At 46.9% G+C, this 17,927-nt stretch overlaps 1 non-coding gene across 1 annotated transcript in view; it reads right to left on the bottom strand.

The window, feature by feature from the left end:
- Window positions 1–17,927, bottom strand: part of LOC114857097 (uncharacterized) — a 57,610-nt gene that overhangs the window by 23,530 nt on the left and 16,153 nt on the right. The window contains exon 3 of the transcript XR_008695012.1: window positions 5,907–5,962. This is a non-coding gene — a transcript (uncharacterized LOC114857097). The remainder of the gene's footprint in view (window positions 1–5,906; window positions 5,963–17,927) is intronic.

Below are 17,927 nucleotides of genomic sequence, written 5' to 3'. Positions count from 1 at the left end.
GCTGTAAAGTCATCCCACTCTGTCTGCTGAGCCCTGCAGGATGGCAGATCTCCCGAGACCCCGAGCAATGACTTCATCACAACAACAAAGACATCAGCCTCATAATATTAGTTCTGTCTTCTGACAAATACTCCGTTAACAAATTTAATAATGCCTTGATTCCCAGTAGAGTTTTCCCCCGGTGTAATAAAATAGCATCTGAAAAACCTGCACCTCATAAATCGAGCCTGTGAAACCTGTTTCCATCGTTATGCCTCCTGTTCTGTGTGTTGGTCGTTCAGGAGGAGACGCTGAAACACAGCACACCGTTTGCCTTATTGATGAGAAGCAAGGGTATAAATTGTGGGGACGACACGACAGCAGCAATATATACAGTACATTTCCTAAACCCTGGAAATCAGTTGTTTTTGGGACCAGGTGGAGGCGGTGAAAAAGCCACAGGACGATTCCAGCAGCTACTTTATTAAAATAACGCTCACTCAAAAATGCACAGGTCAGTGTCGGCTGCAAAGTGAAGTCGTCACCAGTGAGACACCCAGTGTTTCCTTGGAAGTACTGTGATATCGGCAGTAATATCTGGAGCTCTGATTCCCAGGATGTCTGTAGATAAGGCAGCAGGAACTACACAAGCAGGGCTATTTAGGAAAAGCCTTTGAAAAATAAATGTCTGTAGGTGAATTATTAGTTGACTTAACAGCTGTGGTCACATCCACGTCAATAAGCAGGACCTGCTACAGGAAATGAACAGGGTGGTAAACCGGGCAACGCATGGAAGGATCCATAAACGTGGACGTGTGATGGTTCGCGCTTCACTGCCGCTCGGCACATTTATATTAAACACTTTCAGCTGCTGTGAAATGATATCAGCGTCCGTGCGTTTTGTCTTTTACTGCCTGTTGTCTGGCAGCGTGCTGCAGACTGGTGGTACGAGCTACGTCCCAACATAAATCAGGCCAGTTACAATTTGATGAAGGTAAACTTAGAAAAATACCCTAAAAGAGTCATAAAACTCGTAGGCGTTTATGAGGTGTGTTAATAATGTATGTATAAATAGTTCCTCGACAGCGTTGTGTTGTTGCTCATACAACTTTTCTTCCAGGTCTATTGACAGTAACCCATGGCAACGAGAAACAAATTGATTGATTGCTTCACTGTTAGCGCTGCAGTTTGGGTCTGTATTTCTTTTTAATGGCGTCTTTGATAGATGGATGGGGCTTTTGAGCACTTTCCCACAAAGGCTGGAGGGGCAGTGGGTGCAACGGTGGGCAAGGAAGCAAAAAAGGGTGAAGAGCAGGAAGGAGGGAGAATAAAGGAAGCGGAATGAGTAGGAAGGAAGCTGAAGCAGGATGATTCTGGATTCAAGGTGACATCAATATGTAAAAAGCTGACCTTTCCAGAATGTTACTCATGTATCAAATCAATATCTGAGAGAGTTTATTACTTTAGATTCAGTCTATTTGTCAACAGGCTTTTGCTCAACAAGAATTTGTTTAGAATCCATATTACTGTATATTTAGATGAATACTTAGAAACATGAAACCCTTCTTGAGGGAGATTAATGTTGTCATAACCATAATGATATTTGAGCAGCATTCTCCAAGACAATATCCTCATTTTCTCCAAGTGAGATGCTCCTTTATGTTTTTTTCCCCAATTGCCGTACACTTGTGAATGTGAATGAAAGCTTGTCAAAGAAACTCCATATCATTCCGTTTTCCATGCAACTCGGGCATTCTAGATGAGTGTGTGTCATTATGTCTGTTATGTCTGCCTCATCCCACATTAGTCTCCGTTACCAAGACGCGGCTTAATGATTCGTCAATCTCCACAAATGAGGCAACCACACACACACACACACACACACACACACACACACACACACACACACTCGTCTTTGCGATCTTTATGGGGAAACTCGTTGGCGTGATGCATTCCCTAGTTCTTCAGCCGCCCCCAAACCCAAATCTGAACCTGGCTCCTCGCTCTGTGTATGTTCTGGTCCTAACTATGTGGTAAATACAGGAGGAATAACAACAAAGGACGGTGCACGCTCAGTCACAGGCATGTTTTTTCTGACTATGTTTCCAGAACTCATTCCAAAGCCATTTACTGCATGTGGGACTTTAAGATATACATTTCTGGCTGCTCAAAGTGTGCAGCTTATAATGTCAGACACATCTGACATAGGTTTGATTGGGTGATTTACTGGTTAAAAGTTCCTGTTGAAACCACCCAGCATTACAGAAGGAGCAGAATAAAACCCAAACATAAATCAGCTCATGGGTCACTCTGTAAGACCAGATCCCAGTTTAGGGAATTGGGACTACACACACACACGCTCACACACACGCATTACTGCTAAAGCCAAGGACGGATATGCAGTAGAAAACACACATCTTTCCAGATATATTGTGGCTTTTACTGCTCTTGGCTTGTGTTCCACTTAACGCCCTTTACTTTAACACACACAGTATATCATTCACCCGACTGTCAGCTCACTGCACCATTAATCCAGTGGGTCAGTGGGTGACAGTCCTGAACTTCACTGGAGCATGGGTCAGAGTCAGGGCGAATAAAGCCCAGCCACACAGCCACTGTAGAGGAAAATCCCACAACCTTTTGACAGTTACAGTATGTGTCCTATTCTTTATGTGTGTATGCATATGCATGTGTTGCATTTTCTACATTTAACACCACATAATGTAATTGTATAAGAGAGGAATATATTAATATTATTTTTGAATATAAATTTCACACTCAGTCTTATTTAACGTATGAACATTTATTACATATTTGTGCATTCTGTGTTCTGCTCTGTTCTGTTGAACAAATGTACAGTAAGTCATTTAAGCATGACATATTTAAATGCTCATAAACTGGACACGTCATCCATATGCTAATAAATGTACTGTACTGTATGTGGAGCTTCTATGTTCATCAGACAATAAAACTACTTGCAGGGTCACAATGATAGATATGATCATATTCAAGAACTACCAATTTTTTTACATTCTGCAGAAATGTCTATAATCTCTATGCAAAACTATGTAATCGTCAGCCTAAATCAAACTAAGCAAAAATACACATTGTCCACAACATCTCTACGACATCTTCACACACTCACTTCTGAGTTACTGTAATCTTGTTACGTGCAGGTTGTCGGCTCTGGCATGTGGTCCTGTCACGCTGATGCTCCAGGTTGAAGCTTCGTGTAGCTGCAGGGCACAGCTGGCTAGTTATCCCTAAAAACATCACAGCTTCCAGCTGTACAGTAATTTAAGCTGCACAAAGGACACACAGAAATATGCACACACACTGCGAGCGTTTCATGAGCTCTAAGACACAGACCTTAAATATGTCAAAGCATGTGGTTATGAAAGCTCCATCACCAGTACGGTTCCTCTGACTTTAGGATTGTTATCGATCCGCTCCTACAGAAGATCAGGGTCTGAGCCTGTGCACACGTGCCTGACATGTACTATTGATACTAGTGCAGAAATCTGCTATAGAAGATCATTATTCCACCCAAATGGCAGAATATTTTTCCATGTTGATGAAAAATGGCCCCTCAAGGCTGAGTAGGAAACTAAATTACTTGTTAAGAAGGGGTGTTTTTGAAGTGTGGGCAGTCTCTGTGGTAAAGTGAAAACAGCTGAGAAATCATACAGCGCAATCATCACCAAAGCTAGAAAATTAGTCTGGGACAATTATTTAGTGGTAACTGCTAATTACGGTATTAAACCTGTATAGTGAGCCGGTCTTAAATATATAAATTGAACCTTGAACAATTTATCTCCCACAAGAATAAAATCTAAACTGAGTTGTATGCATCGAGTTACAGACACTTACTACTGTAGTACTGTAGTACTGTAAGTAAAGGTGTTGTGATGTACACAACAGATAATCCCCTCTTTTAAATATCTTATGCGCAGTGCATGCAAAGTGAGGAAACACTTAGTCCCGCAGGAAATCTCCAAATCTCCTTGGTAGCAAATAAACCATAAAATGCAGAGGCAGAAACCCCTGGCATCTGTTCTCAAAGAGGCATAAGGGAGTCTGAACTTTCTCAAGCCTATATAAACAATGAAGCTTTAAAGTCCAATGCCTTTAACAGTACTGCTACTGCAGGGCCACTTTCCTCCAGCCCTCCCTGCACAAACCCAGCCGGCGGACGCCACCGTGAGCAGCCTGAAGTAACAAAGCTCCAAAAACGTACACATTGTCACCGGCAATTGAGAATAAGCGGATAATGGGAGTTACAGTCCACAGCACATCGGAGCTCTAGGGCAGAGGGAAGTACACAACTTCAAAATAAGAGGTAGACGCAGAATCAGTGCTGACAGAACGGGTAAATAAAGGATTTCAGACACACAGGATGAGAGAGGAGGGACAATGTCAGCCTGCTTTGAACATTCCCAGCCTGAGAAAAGACAACACCAGCCCTTGTTAAATTTGTTTACATCTTTCATGCAACTCTGTGTTTTTAACAAGGCCAAGAACTTTCTGAAAGGCAAAAAAAAAAAGTTCGCTTTGTTTTTATTTGAGCGCAAAAGGGAAAGTGAGCATTTCCCTAGACGTGAGCCAGCAAGCGTTTTATTAGAAGTGATAGTACATGTGTTTATGTGTGTGTGGGGGCAGTAGTGCGCGTGTGTGTGCGTGTGTGTGTTTACACAGCTGGAAGTTACAGAGCAGAATCACTTCACCTGGCGGTGGTTCCTGGGGTGTCCGTTGTGATCGCATTAAAAAGTCAGACAGTCTCTGGCAGCCTCTCCAGAAACCAAGAGGACCTCACTTAGCAAAATATCCCCACATTAGAGCTCCAAACTCAGGCCAAATCCCTACAAACCCCTCCTGAATTTACTTAGGGGGCAAATGGTCCCCTCTCTACACTCATGATAGCTGACTGCTCTGGCAGGGTTCAGGTGGATCTGTGGAGTGGCCTCCAGCCCAGTTTCCACTCCATTCAAGTTTCCACTCAAACCCAGACTTGTCTCCGCACCTCCCTCTCTGGAAGCTCTCCTGCACTCGCTCCAAGTCATCCTCCTCACATCCTCCTCCTCAGGCTGAGGTGGAAAGCCAACAACATTTACGCCAGATTTGGAGCAGACCTCTATATTCAAAGGTATTTCTTTAAATATCTGCCTATGTCTATACTGTAGCTGTCCTTGGGCTTTCCACCGGCAGGATGTCACACTGGGCTCATCCGTAGTAAACTCAATAACCCGGCTTGTTGATGCATTGATCTGAGTCACAGCTCCGATGAGTCATGGCCTGCATTACAGGACAGATGCACAACTCTGTCCAGCATTACTCAATCAAGCACCTCAGCAGCAAAACAGTCTGTCTGCACGCCTGCCTGGAAGGTTGTAATGGCCCCGCTGTGATACAAAGTGGTGGGGACTGACAAGCCTCCAGGGCTCACTCTCTTCTCTAAACAAGAACTTTTCATATTGAACACACGCTTCGACAGGCATGCGAGTCTCCAGTTGACCTGCACACTGGGGTAAGTGCACGGAACACACGTGCAGTCTGCAGAGCCCGAGACGAATCTGCCGGTCACTGTCCCGCAAAAAAGCAAAAGGTCCCGATAAGGGTCCTGAGCCAATTAGCTGTGGGGATGAAGTGTGGGAGAGGAAGAAGCTGCGGTCCAGCAGCGCCTGTAATGTGAATCAAAGCAGCAGAAAGTGACTGTTGTCCCAGTCTGCTCTGCTAACAGGCCCCGATTGAGCTGCGCCGGAGTCCAATCACTGGCTGCTCACTTGGAGCTTGGGCTCCGTCCAGATGAATAAAACTTAATGTATGCATTAGCGTGCTGGCAGCAGAGGGAACTCTGGCGTGGTTCACGGGGTGAGCGACTCTTCCACACAATTAAGGCAACGCCATCGTGCTGGCGATTCGGTTCATACCTGTGGGTTCTTTGATCTTTTTGGTAAATCAGTCAAGACGAGGGTCAAAGCTGGAGCTGGAGAACACAAAAGGACAGAAGTTATCCAGCTGTAGCCACAAACCCATAATATACGTCTATAAGGATCAGCGATCAATCTTTTATTTACACTGACTTCTCCCTCACATCTCACCACAAACACCTCATGCAGACGGGGGACATGTTGTAATCCTCGGCACTCGTAAACGACTTTGCAAGCGAAGATGAACATGTTAGACAAACGTGGAAACTGTGATGATTTAGAACAGGACCGAGCAAGAAGCACCACCGTAAACAGCACGGTAATTTTTCCTTGCTCCTGTGGGCCAATTTGCTCCGCAGCCAGTGCTCTTAGACACACGCTAAACAAACAAATAAATCAGCAGCATCAGCTCATCCAAACAGTTAAGAACACGTTTTGATTGCTCCGGCAAATGAGCCATACTGGATATTTATTTATTTCATGCAAAATGCACAATTCCTACTTGTGTGGTAGTACTGTAATACTGCAGCTGTTCTGGGCTAACTGGCTTCCTCTGGTCATGGTATAGCACAGGAAATAACAAAAGGCCTGAGCCAGAATAAGAATCTGTCCACAAAGCACACAAAGATGTTCTTATCAAACCAGAACAAATGTGGCTTATGAAGGACGTCCTAGTGCATCACACTGGCAGGTATGATGTACTGGAAACATGTGATAGGGTTTAAAAGTGTCAGTGCTGGGATTAATGAAGGCAATGCAACAGTTTAATGAGTACGTGGAGCAAGAGTTCATGATATAAGGGAGGAGGTGGGCCACAGTGAGCAGTGTGAGGTCTGCTTTGGATCAGAAGAACAGTTCGCTTGTTTAGCGGGGGGAAAGTGCATCTGGAGCGAAGCTGTTCCTGTGCCTTCATCGCCCTCAGTCATTTTCCTGATTGGAGCAGTTAAACGGGCCGCGCGCTCCGGGTGGGACGGGTCGGCGGCGAGCTCGCCCGCGCGCCGCTTGGCCCGAGCGGACGTGGATCCGATCGTCGGCTGCGTCGGCCCGCAGCCAATAGCGGTCCCAGCTGAGCGGGCGGCGGGCCGCTCTGGGGGCGTCCTGTTGGGTTCCTGCGCTGCACCGCAAAGTGATGAATGAGGTAGAGCAGAAATCGCTGTGTCAGGTTGAACCGCTTCAGCTGCCTCAAGAAAAACACCATGTTACCGGGCAAATAATATATTATTATATTAGAATGCCTTGAAATGAATCAGCGGAGATGCTGCTGCCAAGGAACTGTAGGGACTCCCCACTAAGAACTGTGGTGCAAAATCAACTGAAATTGGTTTAGCAAAATAATTCACGGCTGGAACGTCTTGGGATGCAGGTTCCAGTTGAAGCCGCCGCTTTGACGCGGCCCTCACATGTCCCTCGCTCCTGGCGAAGGGCTTTGAAGATTGAGAAAAGCACCACCAACACCTTCACACGTTCCATTTCAACAGGCTCTCTGCAAAGTGGTAAACAGAGCGGCACGTGCCCCGGGCTCCACTGTGGGAAACGTCCCGGTGCTACAGCGAGCGCCAGACGAGGCCTGTGTTGGAGACAAGGACGCTTCGGGCCTCAGAGGCCGCCGTGCACGAGGCCTTGGAGCACATGGAAGGCGCAATTAAATGAGAAACGGCTCTTTGCTGAATCGAGACAGTTTTCTGGCAGGGCGATAAAAGCGCAAGGTCGGCACAGGCTTCGGTTTGCGTTGCCTTTACTTGTCGTGTCCTTCGGTTGGCCTAGAGAGTCGCGAACCTCAACCTTAGCGGGCGTAGAGAGGAGGAGGCTCGTTTCCAGGTGCGGGAGGGACACGCGGAGCCGTCCTCATGTCACAGATCCGGACGGCCGCTGGGTACCACCGCTTTATCGCACACCCGCACGCGTCTCCGCTCGGCTCCTCGACTCCCCCGCCGCCGCTCATGTAAATCACGGAGCGCTTTAGCGCCGTGGCTGATAGGTCGCACGGCGAGAGGTGCAGCGGTTAAAGGCACACAGACGGAGTGAAGCGCTGATGTTTATGCCAGACAAGAGATGACATAGAATCCATAACCACAGGCAAATAAACCATAAGTGTCAACAAGCTCTTAGCTTTAATTGCTTTCTGTAAGCAAAACATATCTCAGTGCTCTGACTGCCTGAGCTGGGTTTTATCTCTAGGAGGTACAATAAATGGAGGGATGGAAGAATATATGAAATGTGACATGTAGTAATAAACCATCACATGACTTCACATTTTTGACTGGGACGCCCCTAGTTTGATCTCGAAACCCCCTCCGCAGACGGCTGTTATTTGTGTATTGAGAGCAGAAATGTGAGAATCAAAAGTTTTTCCAAAAAATGTGCTAACTTCATTTTCAAAACCAGATTTGGTACAAAAAAAACCCCAAAAAAACAAAACAACTCCGCTTTTAGTAGAAACACTGTCACGGCCCAATGTTCACATGGTGGTACGTATATTTGTCAGAACGAGTTAACGCGGATAAAACGCGATTTGTAGAAAAGTAACCAGAACTAATGGCACGTCTGGCCGCACACGGGTTCCACTTGCGTCCAACGTGCCTCGCACACAAACAAGGGGAACAGAATGTGGTGATGCACAAAACAGGCTATCTGGGCTTTTCATCACTAATAAACTATCCAAACCAAATGTCATGCTCCCAATAAATCACTCTTCATTAATGATTTATTTCACTTTATGGATGTCGTCCCATTTCTCGTGGTACCATGAGCGCCCTCGAGCATCAGACAACAGTCACACTTGAAGTGAGCTCGGCCCCTTACTGCTCACACATAGACACAAACATCCATCATCGATCAGGCATCGGCGCGTTTCACAAACATAATATTCACTGAGCGCGGCGTTGGTGGTTTGACGTGGACGGCCGTGGCTTTGGACGCTGGAGGGGAGTTCGGTTATCACATGTCCTGCTCAGCCAGACGCCCGCGTGACGGCGGCGGTTTCAGTTCCAGGTTTTTATAAAGACAGAAAGGTGATTAGAGAGAGCGGATTTAGAGAGGCAATGGAAAACAGGCTCGCTCGCTGAGCAACTTCCTTGATTCGTTCCACATTTTTCTCTGGCACCCGCCGACGCTGTTTTCTTCTGACGCTGGTCCCCTATCTCTCCCACGTGCGCACAAACACAGGTCCCAGAGAAAGCAAGGCGCTGTCTCACATACAGATTTAGGAACTAACGCTACAAAGGCAGCAACAAAAACACTGCTAGTGTCATCAGGCTTTACATAAGGAATTACAGCATGTGCACAACCTCCAATACTGACTAAACTTTAAAGCTGCTCTGGGCATTGAGCTTCAGCTTTGTCCCCTATAAATCACTCTCAGAAGTGCATGTGAGGAGTGTTGACCTGAACGGGAGCCATGATAAAAATCAAATCCTCTTCAAGTGAGCCCAATGTTGGACACAGATGTAAGTCGATTATCCTAGTCCTATAACTTACTAAAATCATAACTAACCCAGCGTGACACAAACTCATTCCTGTTTCTAATTACGTCAGAATCCAGATGCTTTTGACAGAATCTTTTGTTTTTCAACTGCCGCAGTCGCACCTGCGTCCAAAACCCCCGTTCCAAGACCTAATGGTGACCCAGACGCCCCGAACGGCGCAGCTCGTGTTCAAGTTTTCATCCGAAGCTTGGAAGCGCAACCGTAAACACTCTGAGAGAGAAGCTCTAGACAGAGGCTTGCCGATCGATAAGAAATTAAAAAAAAACAACCCTAGGCTCTTCTTCTGGCCGTTTCTGCCAAACAATTCCTTTTAATAATCTTAAGATGTATAATGATTTGTCTCGAAGGTAAAAGCAGTAGTTCATGCTTCGCTGCGGGGTTCATCGGGGGCGGATGGTATTTTCACATTACTGGGATTAATTTACATAATTAATGTTTGCTGGAAACTATAGTGAAGCCCATTAAGTAATCTGTGCCTGGGCTTCAGTCCTGACTGAGAATCATGGGAAAATACTGGTGACAGTCAATAATGATGGCCGTATTGTGGACCTACGGTAAACAACAGATGCTACTGTAAAGCCTTTTTACTTATAGGAAACAAATAACACATGGTGTCTCAAAACATGCTGAAGCATTTTTCCACCTAGTGCTGATCCTCGACTCCCTTCCAGACAACATATTTTATATAATCTACACGTTGTGTTCTCCATGTCTGATTGGATAAAAGATTTAAACATTTGGATTTGGATACATCTTCATTCAGTTATAGAGTGACTTCAAACAGAGACACAACTGTTTATGTGTAGGGTGAATCTGCAGGATTCATTAAGATCTTAAATCAAGATCCTGTCGTAATCCAAACCAACGTCCCACTTGAAACCAGTAGCTGTGACAGCCTGCGGGCGAACTCACACTTGTGCAGGAACAAAAAAAGAAAAAACGCGGCAGCAGCCAGCGCAGAAACACAAACATCGCCATCAGCCACACCGCAAGCTATCCTATCATATATCCCTCTACTAGCGCCGCTAGACAGGCCCGGCCCACGCCGCACTGCACCACAAGTCCTTCAGGATTTGGGGGCAGAAGAAACGAAAATCCAGACGCACTCAGCGCAAACATACTCCGTACCCGACTCGGCGGCTCACGTCTGTAAACAATACCAGTATCGCTGGCAGTTGTTAGACCCAAAGATACATGCTGTGAATCTAAACCCAGGCAGCACTGCTAATGAGGCAGTGATCGGGCCGAGGACGGCTCACTTATGCTGCAGCAGAGCGGTGGTTCTGTATGAGATGACTATTCCACCCCTGACGAAAACAACCTGACGTCTTTCCTCAACCCCTTCCGATCCCTCTCCTCGCTACTGGACATAGAGGCTTACCCTGGCCAACCCCAAACTGTTTGTCAGGAACTGGAACATAAAAAAACAACAGTAAATGTGGAGGTTCCCTTTAGTTACTAGTCCTCCTGCCAAGAAATTAAATTTATGAGAAGGTTTGTCTACAATAACACATTAAAGCCCAGCGAGGCAAGAATGCCTGTTTTTATTCCACCTACAGGAGGAGCAGTCAGTGGAAAGTGGAGGAGAAAAGTAGTTCTGGTTAGAGTCAAAGAACTGCAAATGTGCTCAAGTGGTTATTTGCTGCAGGAGGAATCCGTGCCGGAGCTGGACAGAGGCCGGTGCTGTGCCTCAGAGGGAAGCGAAGGCATTCGGCATCGTGGTCAGTCGGGACGCTGCGCCAACGCTAAGAGCGCGCCTCGTGTCTGAAACAATGCTCCGACTTTACAACACATTGTTTGAGGTCGGCGCATGCGGCCGAGTGGAGGTCTGCTGCATGCTGGGAACTCGTCTGCGTCTCCGCGCTTCGCTCTCTGACGCCCAAAGGCAAAAGTTGAAGTGGGAAAAGCAAAAGCCGCGCACGTGTCGCGTACTCGCGTTTGGTGTCGGCAAAGGTTTGTAAATGTAGAACTAACTGTATTGTGTGATGCTTCGAATAGGGGCTTTGTATCCAGTGCGTGACCCAAAACTGGACGACTGCACCCTAATAAATCTCTTACCATAAAATCACTTTTTGAAGTAATGGTACATTATGATCTTTCCCAGAGCTAGAGTCACAACTGAGCTTCAACACGATCCAGTAGATGACATCACTGACTCTTTCACTACACTTGCATCAAGTAGGTCCCAAATTTACAATTTTAATCATCAATGTAATCGTGTACCTTCTAATTTTAGACGAATTACTCGCTTCCACTGTCAAAACTGAAACCCCTTCTCGCCCAGTCGCTCTGCTTCTCAGGGAGACAGGAGGGAAATACACAAACATGCATTGGGGTTCATGCGTATGCTGCCGTCCAAACGCTCAATAAACCTGTCTGGAACGCGCCAGTGAGCGCCAGCGAGCGCACACAGCGCAGGATCGGCGCCAAAGTACTTTTGGTTGAAGCAGAAGTGTGTCCAGTGCAGCTTTCCCAGATCCATTAGCTATCAAAGCATCACGGCATTATGAACGCAACAGAGTGGAGCTGGGAGAGCTGCAGGAGACTGGGATTGTTGTTGAGGCATAGCGGTCATGTTAGACACTGACAGCATTGGTTACATGCCACCTACTGCAGAATTTATACTTCTTTTATATTCGGCAATAAATTTGGGAACAGCTGCAACAGAAAATATCAACTTCCAGTTTCCAGTGGACGCTAAAAGCAGTGCGTCACATGGGCTGGGATGAAGTGAAGGAGACTAACACAACAACATTCTCCAGTTATGCTAATCGTAATACCCTCACTTGGGCAGGAATGCCACGATAACATCCACCTTTAGTCTCTAAAGAGGCCTTGATCCTGCAGGCGTTCACTCGGTCACGGGATGAAAGCAAGGTAGAAGAGCTCCATTATGGCGCTGCAGACTGGGGGCTGGGCCTTCACTCTTGGACAGACACGTGGTATTTGTATATGTTGGGGGATGCTGATGCCTCTAGAAGCGGCGTTTTGATGTACTGAGGCAGAGGGGCAGGCACCCGCTGAGGTTTCTGTCATTTAGGGGCCTCCACTGTCACGCCCCATGCACAGCGGGGGGCCATGAGGCAGGGGAACGAGCTGAGGAGTGCGGTGGGTTTCAGGACAAAGTGGAGTCCTGTCTCTGCAGGGACGGTCACAGAGGCATTAGATTGATGGGGTGGTGATGAGAGACGGAGATGTCAAGGAACAGACACCCATTCACAGTGGAACCAGTAGGAGAGGCCAACTGGGGGACTCTGGGGCCCATTATCACCTCCGCTCTCCGGCCTGGGCTGCAGAAACGAATTGAGAGTTGACGGAGAGAATGGAGAACGCAGCAGCCAGCGTTGGGTTTATTATTCCGGAGGGTGACCTGAGCCAGCTGCCCACGAGTTCTGCACCTACAGTACAGTACGCGTCCACGCAAGACGCCGCGAATCAATTACTTCACTATGCCAAGTTAAGCTAAACAGCTTCACAGTGCGCCAGTGTGTGTCGACCGTGGTGAAGAAATAACAAACGAGAACGGGTTCCCCGCTCGCGGGGAATGACATTTTGGAGCGCAGCTCCATTACTGGGCCTCCCAGATATTTCTGAGATACAGAAATATGAAACTGATAAGAATCAGTCACTTCATCAGCACAACTATTTTTCTAATCTCTAATTCCAGGACCTCACATTAGGAGGCCGTGCTGTGATTTCACACCCGTTTGGAAGCTGTATGTCACAAAACTCTGGTTTCTATAGAGCAATTAGTGATTATCTTCAGTTTGGAGGGAGTCGAGGTGTTCTTCGGCGTCGCCGGCTGCGGCCACTGACAGACATAGATGAATCAGCTATTGTTTTGGGCCACACGTGCCATAAGCATGGAGGGACAGAGTAACCAGACGCAGACCCTCTCCACATCCCCACCAGGGAGCAGCGCCAGAGAAACCCTAGTCACGTTCAAATAAATCCTTTCCTGTCCAAACTGACACCCTTCCGTTGCCATGGCGTGGCTCAGGGTTAGTTTACAGTAATTTGGAGTCTGGGTGGCAGAGGAATGCAGCGAGGGACAGAGGCTTACGGTGCACTTAAGATGAGTTACGTGCTGAAATTATGGGGTTGGGTTTCAAACGCTTATCACTTTTCACATAAACAGAGGAGGTTTCCCTGGTGTTAGCATGAAGAAGGCAATTATTTAAAATGGGTTAAATATAAATCATCATCAAAGCTGCACCCCTGCTCTGCTGAAATGTAAATCTCTCCTACCTCTCGCTCTGTAATAAAAGCCTAACGATTCATCAGACTATGGAGGTAATTATCGACCTGTCTTTGTAAATGCCACTTAGTCTGTTAGTTAAGAAGCCGGAACACGGATTCTTTAATTGCCTCATTTTCACCTGCAACTTCAGACGTTACCGACGTCTAATCAGAATCGATGGAGGTAGAAATGACTTCAAACGCGACGCCAGCCAGTGCATCTGCAGCAAAAGGAAAACAAGGATCAGCTGATCCCAGCGCAAAGACATCCAGCCGTCTACGTACAACCCAGTTTGCATCACATGCAGCACAGAGCTCCCCGCAGCAGGACCGGACCTTCACGCAGTCGTAAACACCAACGCTGGCTATTCTCATAAACGTCTCTCAAGTACAGAGGAGAGACAGACACATGGAGTTCATAAGCAACACAACACTGGTTCTGCTACGAGGTAACGGATCCCCCACGGCACCGAGAAATGAAATACACACACGCACGCACGCGCGGACGCAGTCGGACAACATCCCTCGTACACCCGCTCTGGCTGTTTCCTTGTCTCCTCCTCACACTCATAATCAGGATTGTCAATCCTGATGTGGAAACCATCGAGGGGAATTACAAGGAGGTGAATGCACATGCCAAAACAGGAAGAAGGAAGCGAGGCTGAATGTTTGTAGACTTTGGATCCTGACACAGACCTGCAAAAAAACACTTTGTGGAGCAGTGAAATTCACAGTGGCATTAGGTATAAAATATATTAGTTACTTTATGTTAGCAGGAGTCGGCCTAGCTTCAGTCCGCCATCGACCCCAAACTGTTTGTCCCAACAGAAGACCGCTCCTCCTCAACCCAAACCTGCCTCCGTCTCCAGCTGTGGAGCACGGAGGACGTCTGCATCGTCTGCATCGTGGAGCCCCGGTGGTTCAATTGGCTTTAATGAGCGACTATGCTAAATGTCAGTCTTTATGCTGCGGTCCTATTATCATGACTCCTGCTGCGTATTTCCATCTGTCCCGTCCATGACCGTTTACAACCTGATTATTACGATGAATCTCGCCAGAAACAGGACGAGGAGCACTTCGCTTCTTTACGGCCGCTGCTCTTCTGTTCAAAGCTGAGCTGCAGCGCGAGGCCAGGACAGTTAATGCCGCAAAAGCAAAACATCTAGAGTCAATATAGCTCTAATGAAGTGTAGATATCACGGCCGTGCCAGCTGAACAATCCAGCTTGTGTGACAACACGTCCCGGTTAGGTCCACTAAAAGTGAACATTGTTTCTGGAACAAGAAGAGAAGCTGGACGACCCGCAGAGTATGACTGATTACTTGGAGGAGCAGCACTGAGGCAGCGAGGGTGTAGTTGTGATGGATGTACGATCTGAACACATGTAGAAACTTGCTGTTTTACTTGACACGTCTTCTGAATAGAGAAATTCCAAACGAGCATTAGATCGCCCGTGTTCCCAGGTCATATGTGTTATCTGTTATTTGCCTAATGGAGCACTTTTCTTGGCTCGGTGTAGCCACACTCACGAACATGTGATGAGACTCGCATCACCTCCCTTCTGTCCTACTGGAGGACCAGGCCTGAGCAGACATGGTTGAGCTCCAGACCTTTTTCAGGGAGGGCATCGAACAGCAACTCTGAGCAGATTTATATTTTTGCATATGGTTCGAGTTAATGACAATATGTGTATGGTTTTGTATCTGGAGGCATTGCCTGAGTCTTTTGTGATGGTGGGTGGGTGGGAGCCAAGGCATGGCTCCGCTGCTCCATCTAGGATCTGGCTCTGTTTCCCCAGTCCTGATGGAGTCCAGATGGGCGTCCTGCAACTCCTCTACAGCTTCGCCGAGTCTGGACCACAGATTCCAGCAGCCAGGCAGCGCTGGGTGGATCATCTCTGCTTTGGACGTGAAGCGCACAGATGGTTCTTAATTGAGAGAGCAAGAGATGGTTTGGTTCCATCAAGGCAGAGCTGGATGTTTATTCAAGTATTAAGTCCAGCGTGTTGCGCTGGAAGTGACAGCGAGCGCTGGACCGCCCTCCTCTGCGGGTTGACGTTACTGTACTTTTGTGGAGAAATGGCAGAGAGCTTGGGATCCAATCAAGAGCAGGACTGAGCATTGAACGATCCATAAACTGAATAAATAAACCTGCGCTGCAGCCGTACTGGGCTCTAGGTTTCCTTAAGGTTAGACTCTGTCCATGGAAAAAGAAACCCCTGGGTTTAATCTGCCCCCTGAAGCCCATACTGTAGTCGAGCTGTTATTCTCACATGCCACTTTATTAGGGACACGTATACAAACCAGCTCAAACCAGCCCAGCAGTGCTTCCTTCATTGTTTTTACAAGGTTTCAGGTTCCCAGGTTATTAAATTGAAGCTCAAGTTTAAAGGTGAAAAGTGAAAAAAAAAAGGAAAAGGTCTATGTAGGTACCATGTATAAATCAGAAATCTATCAACATACACTTGAACCTGCCCTAAATAAATATTGATAAAGATTATCTAAGAGGGAAAAATGTTTGACTGACATTTTCAATAAATGAGTCACACCATAAATCCAGGTCTGTCAGAGAAACTGCCTGTGATTACACGGCGAAGGCTGAAGCACATGCAGGCGTTCGGCGCAACAATACAACAAGTGTTTCATTCGTGACAGATGTAATGGAGTTGAAAAACATCCAATTCTAATGAAAACACACCTTGACTTTGATACTACAAGCCCTCGTTTTCCCCGTCTTTTCGCCAGGGGCTGTGAACGCGGCTGATGTCAGCGCCGCTAACTGCCGACACCAGAGACGGAACAAGCACATCATGCGCTTGCATCAGCGTGATGCACGCACACACACACACACACACACACACACACACACACACACACACACACACACACACACACACACACACACACACACACCTCAAGGGAGCAGGTTCATAGAGGATATACACACACACACACACACACACACACACACACACACACACACACACACACACACACACACACACACACACACAGGATCCAGCTATGAACCCAAGGACACCTCTCTGTCCGGTAGCGTTTCCCCCATTTCCTCTAACCATTAAAACTAAGGCAACAGTAATCAGGCCTGCAAAGTCTCAGGCTCATCCAAGCCAGAGACTTTGCAGGCCTGCATCCAAACTAATTGTGAGTAAGGTACTTTCTTTACCATCCTCTAAACCTTAAGGTTTTACTGCTCCGGTGTCTCCTGACTGAAAGCTCAGCTCCTCCCACTGCCCGATACGTCGTGTACAGTCCTGTGGGACACATTCTGCAAACTGCATCCGTCTCCCCCGAACCTCCGAACCTCTCGTGTGAATTCCCAAACATTTTATTTGCAGTTCACAAGTGAGCACACATGCTCGGCCTCCGCCATGTTTGCATGTTTGTTGTGCCGAACCGCAGCGCTGACAGTTTACATCTGCGGTGCAGATTAGCTTGAAGAAGGTTTTCATGTCTAAACAAATAAAAATAAACACGTAAAACTTCTAATAATGAAAGAAAGCGGGATTTATCAAGACATGTTTTAACTGATGAATTGCCTTTTCGTTCCGAAACTGAATCCGTTAACAGCTGCTCCACGTCTCTGCGCACCCATGTCTGCGTATAATCAGATCATAAATCAACTGGTGGTCCGATCAGACGTCCACTGACCTGGGACTCGTGTCTCTTTGGACTTTGGCCTCTCTAGATTTGCACCGTCCCTGAAGTTTCTTCCTTGGACATTAAGTCATAATAAGCTTTTGTTTCCCTCTGGTCTTTGGTCAATGTGGTTCACAAGTGACCTCTTTTCTCCATTTAAACTGGGTTAATGATTACTTTGAATAGAACTAGTCCAAGTCAGGATCCAATTGTTGATAATCATTTTTGATTTGATTTCCATTTTAGATGTTTTGCCCTTAAATCAGTCAGTTGTAGCTGCATAACGACTGTAGATCTTCAGTAACTGCTGCTGCCATGCGTTTAATGACCATGTCATTGCTACATGACCAGATATAAATAGGTGACATCTTTGTTGACAACTGTGACGCTGGCGTTTCACGGAGGCTCAGATGTGACAGCATCTAAAGCTCCATCTATGGGAAACAGCCCCGGGGGAGCGCTGTCGCCGTTTAAGGATCAAGCGAGAGCCAGAGCTGCATGAGAGTCGAGCGTGGCCTCGGTGGGTGCAGCGCCGGCCGCACATGGTGTGTGGAGTCATGTGTTTATTGTCACTTATCTCTCCTGAACAGATTATATCAGTACGACCGAGTCAATGCAGCTGATCATCCATCGCTCAG

Source organism: Betta splendens, chromosome 6 (assembly GCF_900634795.4).
Source record: "Betta splendens chromosome 6, fBetSpl5.4, whole genome shotgun sequence".
Taxonomy (NCBI): Eukaryota; Metazoa; Chordata; class Actinopteri; order Anabantiformes; family Osphronemidae; genus Betta; species Betta splendens.
This window is presented reverse-complemented; position numbering and strand designations above follow the sequence as displayed.